This window comes from Acanthochromis polyacanthus, chromosome 1, assembly GCF_021347895.1.
Source record: "Acanthochromis polyacanthus isolate Apoly-LR-REF ecotype Palm Island chromosome 1, KAUST_Apoly_ChrSc, whole genome shotgun sequence".
Lineage (NCBI taxonomy): Eukaryota > Metazoa > Chordata > Actinopteri > Pomacentridae > Acanthochromis > Acanthochromis polyacanthus.
In genome coordinates this window covers 39,466,493-39,474,830 of record NC_067113.1, presented here as the reverse complement: position 1 = coordinate 39,474,830, position 8,338 = coordinate 39,466,493, and positions in this window count along the sequence as shown.

Genomic DNA, 8,338 nt, shown 5'->3' with positions numbered 1-8,338 from the left:
GCCATTCTCTAGCACTGTGTAGAATGGTCTAATTGTTTAAGTGTATGCCAAGGAAGAGAGTCGTAACAAAAAGAATCAGTTGCATTAGTCTCACTGCTGGTGTATTCAGATGAAGGTCTTTAATGCCATACTTTCAACAAAAAGATTAGTCTAAAGATCAAACAATATAATAATAGTGGGGGGTTTTCAGCAAAACAGACTATTTCCTCAATTCAGCCTCTCAGATGTGAGAATTTGCAGCATTCTTCTATCGTACATGTTAGTAAATTCAACATTACCTTTTCTTTTCAACAACTACTTTAATAATTTTGTCTTAAAAAAGCCTGAAGTAGCAACATTTCCGAGTTCAACGTTGTGTAAGTCCAAAGATGTTTAATTTACAGTGAAACGAAAGACACCAAAGCAGCGTTTTGTCACATTTGAGTCGCTTGAATCGGCAAATGTTTAGCCTTTTAGCTTAATTAGACAATTGCAATGACTAATCAGTCAGTGGCTGAAGGACGACCATGAATAGAGCTCCAGGGTGAGTCTGTTATCCACTACAGTGCTGTACTGATCAGTCTGGAGATAAGATGAAAAAATGGAATAATGGTGTCATTTCTTCAGCAAAAATATGACCTATGTCCTCGTTTCAGCCTCTCATGTTAGAATTTGATGCTTTTCTTTGTCACACATGTTGCTTAGCTCTGTGTCTTTCAATATTTGAAGAAAATATTCAGTCTTTTTCTCTCTGTAGTTTTTTTTTGTTTTGGTCAATCTTGGTGCTGAAATGTGGAAAAGTCTCCAAATCATTTCACACAATTTAAAGCATGTTGAGCTGTATAAATCCTGAGAGAGAAGACAGCAGATTACTGTGCTTTTGTGACTGATATAGATGGATTTAGATGTCAGCACTCCAGGAGGGCCACCCCGCGCTGTTGTTGATGTTGTTTTTGTTGTTGTTGTTTTTGTTGCTGTTCAAGACGACACACAGCTAAGCAGCAGGAGACAAACTCAGCAAAACCGGAATTTGAGAAGAAAGACTAATACATAATTCAATATCAGCATTTCCAGAGTTTAATTGTTTTTGTTTATAAAAGCTGACAGATTCTACAAACATACGAGTAGCAGCGATTTAAAAAAAAAAGCTGCGTTAATGAAACAGTGTTTGAGTTGCTGATTGTATTATGAAAATCAGGATTGTTCCAGATTCACAAACTGAGACCTTGTTTGTTTGTTTTTTACCATTTAACCTTGAATAAGTAGTGATTTATTCAACACAATATGTTCCAAAAGGGTTAGCAGTCTCACAGACAGATTTTTCTATATCACTGTGTAGAATGGTCTGACTGCACCCATAGGTGGTAGAAAACTCTGGCTTGTTTGTGTTTCTTTAAACCAATTGTAAATGACCTAAATTTTAGTTGTTCATCTCAGTTTTTCTTATAATTTAAGTTCCTTTTGATTAAGTTAAATCGGGTGCTTTTATTTTGGTAGTGTTGCACGGCAGGAAGGAGTATGGCGTCTGACAACAAAAAGTGTAGAGTGTAAATAAAAACGGAAAGTTAAGGAAATAGAAAACGGACAAATCTCTGGCTAAAGGGGACAAGGTTTGTGTGTGTCTCTGTTTAATTTGTGTTTATAGTAGTTTAAATTGTGACTTTTTTATTGATGGTTTTGTGGCCTTTGTGTTGACTTTGAATGTGTGTTTTAGCTAGGTTGAGTTTTTGTAGTATCGTCCGGTCATTACTCTTTCGTTTATAATGTGTATATTTTGGGATTAATTCAGTTATTCTATAAGTTGTTATTACAGTAAATGTATTTAAGTTAAGATATGAATATGAATGTGATATTTTGTTTTCTTTTTCTGTTATTGTCCTAGCTCTTACAGTCTTACAAAATAAAAACAACTGAAAAGGCATCAGTGAGAGAGCACTTCTTTAATAAAGCCAGGGATGCTACACCAATCACAATCATCTTGGGCAGGTCTTTGAACAGGATGCTGCGACGGTGTTAATTTAAAATAGTGTTGGAGAATGGTTTGAATGTGGCTTGTTTGTGTGTCTTCAAACCGATCACAGTTGTCTCGTATAACCCAACAATTCTCTAGTGCTGTGTAGAATGGTCTGACTGCACCTCCTCATAATTCTGCTGTATGCTACAGGGGGTTGAAACAAAAGCTGTGGCTTGTTTGATGTCTTTCAACCGATCACAGTTGTCTTGTACAGCCAGATCATTCTCCAGTGCCGTGCAGAATGGTCTGACTGGACCTCATTGTAATTCTGCTGTATGCTATTGGGGGTTGTAAAAAAAGCTGTTTGTATGTCTTTACACTGACCACAGTTGTCTCACATAGTCAGACCATTCTGTGGTGCTAATGCAGCTCTTTGTAGAATGGTGTGACTGCATTTTTTTTTTGATCTAGGGGGAAAATACTCTTATCTGTTTGTATGTGTTGCTAAGAATCAGATCAGATGGTGCAACAGTGTTCACAGTAATGCTTGGGGGATTCCATTGGTGGAACATTCGTGTGCAGGGAGGTAACAAATATTATAGAAATTAATTGTAAAAGTGTGGGAATAACAGCAGGAACTAGCGCTGGTTGATTGCTGTCTGGTTGAAAGTGTAGTCATCCTCACTTGGGGCGACTGGCTTCCCAAATGGAGGAATTTATTCCAGGATAATACTGTGTGACAGCGAGACCACTGCGAGTTAGCAAACAGAAGTAAATACCGGAGTGTAATAAAGATAATAAAGTGGATAAAAGACATTTAAACACCCAATAAGACTTTGTAATAAGTCAGATATCTGCAGTCCCAGCTTGTACAGAATATGATGAACACAGAACTGGAAGGACTCATCCTTACAGGCCACAGATGAACTACAGTAACCTGTGAGTCAAAGCGCAGGGCACAGTAGTGTTTAAAGGCTAATTCATGCCTTCTGGATCCCTGTGACGAACACATCGTCATCCACTTTGGCCCACAAAAGGCCCAGCAGCCTAAAATCTGCAGCCACATGAATGGACTGTCTGGGTTACGAGTTCACATGAAAACACCTCCAGATCTTCTTCCTGCTGTCTTGAGAACAATAAAGTTTCCTCAAACAACCCACTGAGCAGCAGACACAATGTAAAGAAATGAATTAAGTGCACACAAAATACACAAAATGTTTTCTGAAGATGCTTTGTTAACCTGGAGACCAAACGCACATAACAGCACACAGGTATTTGAAGGTTGGTTCCTGCCCTGACTCGCCTCTGAAGGTATTCACCCCCAACTCCACCCAGCTGCAGATTAAAGGGGCATTCTGCCAACATTCAGCCTCTAATTTATAATGTTAAAGCAGTAACAATGACGTCACACAATAAGGAAACATGTTTCCAATCAAAGACTGCCTTCCAAAACTGAGCTCTGTAAAATGTTTTTGGTGGAATTTTGAGAATTTTATCTGTTTTCAGACCTGAGAATTTTAGCATTTTCAGATTTTTAGATGAGATGCCAGTTTAAAGGTTCAGTATCTCCAGAAATAAACCCCCACAGTCATGAAATATAATACCAAAAGTGGTATTATAGCTCCATAAAGTTCCTGTAACTATATACATATGGATGGATCCATATTTTCTACCAAAAATACAGTCTTTGGTCGACATTTCACCAACTTCTCAAACATCTGTGAAATTTAAGATGTGGCAACTACGGCCAGTCAGGGTTCCACTTTTTTCCTATTTTAAATTGAAATCCATCCTAAATAGTTATGTAAAACTAGAAAAGCACTCAGAGTGCAGACCTCCACCAAGGATAGAGAGGAAAACAGGAAACCCATGCAGTAAAGGATCATGAGCTGGAATCAAACCTGCGTCTCTGACACAGTTCTGTTTATAAATCACCTTCTTAACCAGTTGAGCTATCTGGACACCTTGCTCCAATTTGCTGGATGACATACTAACCTATGATGTTTTTGTCATATTTTGGACCACATACTAAAACATACTAAAAAATTCAAAGTGATCCAGAATCCAGGATCCTTTCCGGATTGCCACCAAAATTAAATCAGCTCTTCCTCTTACCATAGTCTACATCCCCTCAGAATTTCATGTGAATCTGCCCAGGTGTTTTTGAGTTATCTTGCTAACAGACCGACAGACAGACACACAAACGTCGGGTGTCACATAACCTCCTTGGCGGAGGTAATTACATAAAACTCAACCAAAATGACTCCATAATGTGTCCATAATGACTCAAATGTGTCTAGGAAGACTCACAAATGGATAAAAATTAATTGAACTTGTCCAAAATGACAGTAATGAATAATTATTGAGCTTTGAAAATGTTCAACATTTTCAAACCAGGTTATTATAGTGTCTCCATAAAGTTCCTGTAAGTGTATATATATGGATGGGTCCATATTTTCTACAAAAATACAGTGTTTGGTCAACATTTAGAGGCCCATAATCATATCAATTCTTTTAAAAAATCTGCTTTCCATGTGTTTTTCAACTTCTTCTTCAATAGGTAGATGACAGCATTCAGAGAACTAGGGCCACCAGATGTTTCTCTCCTCCATAACAAGCATTCATTTCCATTTTCTTCTGGTAATTTGCTTAAAATTTCATCAGAATATGTTTGCAAACTTGGTGAAAGCATTATTTTTTTGGTTAAAAATGTAAACTGCTGTGAAAACTGGTTAACAGACGGATGGGTTGGATGGCGTCTGCAGTGGACTGGATCTGAAGACTTGACAGGAAGAAGGAAAACCCGGTGGGTCAAAACAAACCGGATCCAAACGGCCGACTGTCTGACAACAACGGCGGCGATTAACTGACAGCCTTCAGCGTGATGAGCGGCCATCTTTCATCCCCGGTGGAGTGGTGGAGGAGGGAGTGGAGGAAAAGGAAGCAGTGAAGTGGAAGAATGAGTCTCTGCAGGCTACAAGACAAAAAGCAGAGACTGACCTCAATATGAAGACAAACAGATACAGTCAGAGAGGGACTCATGATTCCATCAGCGTGCAGCTTTACAGCTCTTCAAAGCAAATGCACACTTATTTATTGCTATTATGAATCATCGTCTTCTGGTGGCTGCTGTCGTTTAACCTCTAATCCGCTGCTGGATTCGTCTTTATTAAGTTAGAGGTTCATAAAAACATTAAATGAAGGGAGTAAGCGATGTTTAAAAAGGTGTGGGTAAAGCTAGAGAAAAGATGTATTGGGAAGATTTCGATGTTGATTCCAAACAACTGGACAAACTGCTGATGAAGCTCATGAGATCTGATCGAAAGGTCCAGAACAGCTACTAAATGAGCCTCGATGAAGACTGAAACAAGCTCATATACGCTAACAAACATTATTTTCCAGGCATTTTGAGAGTACAGCTGTTGTAATCTTGGTTTACCGGCCATTTTCTGACACATCACTGTGTAGAATGATCTGCTGCACGTCATCATCTTTTGGTGTTTTGGTCTAGTTTTAGTCATTGGCATTTTACATTTTTATAAGTATTTCAAGGCTACAGCTTATGCTATTTTTCTGCAGTAATCTTGCGTAGACAGACCATTCTCTAATGTTGACAAATTGCTGTGTACAACGATCTGCTGCACCTTGTCATCATTCAGTGATTTGATCTAGTATTTGTCAGTGATATTTTTAAATTTTATGTCTTGTAGGTATTTTGAGACGACAACTTTTGCAGTCTTTCTGCAGCAATCTTGTGTAGCTAGACCGTTCTCTAAGGTTGACAAATGGCTGTGTAGAATAATCTACTGCACCTCATCATCATTCAGTGTTTTAGTTTAGTTTTTGTCAGTGACATTTTAAATTTTTATATCTCTAAGGGGATTGGTTTGGTGGAACATTTAGAGAAGTGAGAACTAAAAGCTAGCACAACTTTAAATGCTGGTAGGTGGTTGGTTGGTTGGTTGGTTGGTTGGTTGGTTGGTTGGTTGGTTGGTTGGTTGGTTGGTTAGTTGGTTGGTTTCTCATTATAAAGGGGATTTTGAAAATGATAACATAGATAGCAGAAGATGAGCAAGTTGTTTAAAACGTGAGGCCGATAACAGTGTTATCCCTGGAGTCTACATCCAGAGAGTTAGAACATTCTATGTCTTTTCCAGATAACATGAAGATCCTCACAGCTGAGTCTGGATGGAGTTTTCTTTATCGCTCTCCATCAAGCCGCCGCAGACGAGACAATGACGAATTTGGCAGCTGTAAGTCAAACAGAATAGACTGTTAATGATCCTTTTCATCCCACCTCCATTGCGCTCTTTCATCGTCCTCATCCTCATCATGATCGCTTCCTGAGAAATCTCTGAAGGAGGCGGCGAGTGTTTGTGATGCAGCTGCAGCCTCGTTTCATAGATTACTGTCAAACACTGTCAATGCCTTAAAATGCACACATGTGCAAATGCGCACACACGCACACACACACATGCACACACATGCGTGCATACACACGCACACACACACGTGCACACACACACGCATGCACACACACACTGGAATCACAGCATGCATATGTCAGTGGCTGCATTATGTGTCAACAGAGAGAGCGTGCCTGGGGGTTTGTAAACATCCCACTCAACTGATCTGTGACTCATATCACACACACACACACACACACACTCGTATTTCTGTCTTTCTGAGGACTCTCATTGACATTCACTTACTCCAATTCCAACCCAAGGCTGCAGCATCTGGCGTGAACAGTGATATTTTCAATAATGATAATTGATAATTAGTTAAATAATTAAACAACAGAAAGCCAATCAGACCAAACCGAAAGTGAAAACAAGAAATGGAGTTTAACGCGCAAGATATGGAATTTGTATATCATTAAATCAACAAAATAAACATAAATTTATCAAAACACATCACATATGGAGGCTATTTAAAAACTGTGTGCTAAATTTCACATTCACTTGTAAAGACAAAGGAAGTCTTGAATTTCCAGTGACTCAAATAACTCATAATTTCCTATAATGGAATTATTGAATGTGGTTGAATGTGTTTTGTCACTAAAACAATTGTGAATTTTGGTTCTTTTTGTAAATTTAGAGAGAAATTGAGGCCTTAAACTTAAAGAACACCAAACCTACCCTCAAGCATGGTGTCGGCAGTATCATGCTCTGTGGAACTGGAGCTTCACACAAAGTAAATGGAATAATGAAGGAGGAGGATCACCTCCTTGATCTTCAGAAAAATCTGAATTCATGGTTGGATTGGCGGTGGCAGTATCATGTTCTAGGGGATTTCTGGTGCAAGTTCCACTGGCAATTCAACTAAATTTGTTTCAGTTTTGTTTCTTCATCAGTCCGCAGGTCCTTGATGGACCAGTCTAGAACCTTCATTCCAGCCTGACGGAACCATTTCTTTATCACGTCTGATGTGTGTTTGTGCTCATTGTCTTGTTGAAACATCTAACTGTGTCCAAGATCAACCTTCTGCTGATGGTTTTAGGTTTTCCTGAAGAATGTGGAGGTGATCCTCCTTCTTCATTATTCCATTTACTTTGTGTGAAGCTCCAGTTCCACAGAGCATGATACTGCCACCACCATGCTTGACGGGTTTGGTGTTCTTGGGGTTAAAATGATTTTGGATGTGAAGCTGCTTTGAAATGGCTCCAAGTGACTTTCTGACTTGTTCAAGTCAATGATTTTCTTCTTCAGATCTTTGCTGAGCTCCTCAGACTGTCTCACTGTAATGTTTGAGTCTAATGAGTGGATCTAATTGTTCTATTTCAATAAACTCAGAGGAGTCAGCAGCTGTAGTTGCTGTAGTTGTACTACTACTACTAAGTGCGAGAGGTGTCGAGGGAACACTAGTCCCATATTGATAGAAGAGACTTAAAAAAACACAAAAAAGATACAAAACAACAACAAGACGCAAAACAATCATGAATCCAGAACACATTCACCATGAGAAACTAAAATTGACAAAAAGACACATAAAAACACCAAAAAACTCAAAATAACCACATAAAGATACTAAACAACTACAGCGGGACATTAAAAAAACGCAAAATAAATCACAAAAAGATGCAAAACAACCAGCGAGAGACACGAAAAGACACATAAAACTGAGTCATAAACAATCCCAAACAGAGCGAGTCTAACCTAACGTTGTTCTAAGCATGAACTGAAACCTAAATGTAACCTAAAACTAACCTTAATCTAACATTGGTTCACAAACAGCGTCCTGAACATCTTTTAAAGGCACCATGTGATGAAAGCTGAGACTCAACAAACAGTAAAATAATAGAAACTAAACCCTCCATCAGGACAACAAACAGAAAATGTTCTGTAAACATAATCAGTTAATGTCTCTACGTATTCTGGTCTTACTGGTTTTACTGGTTTTACT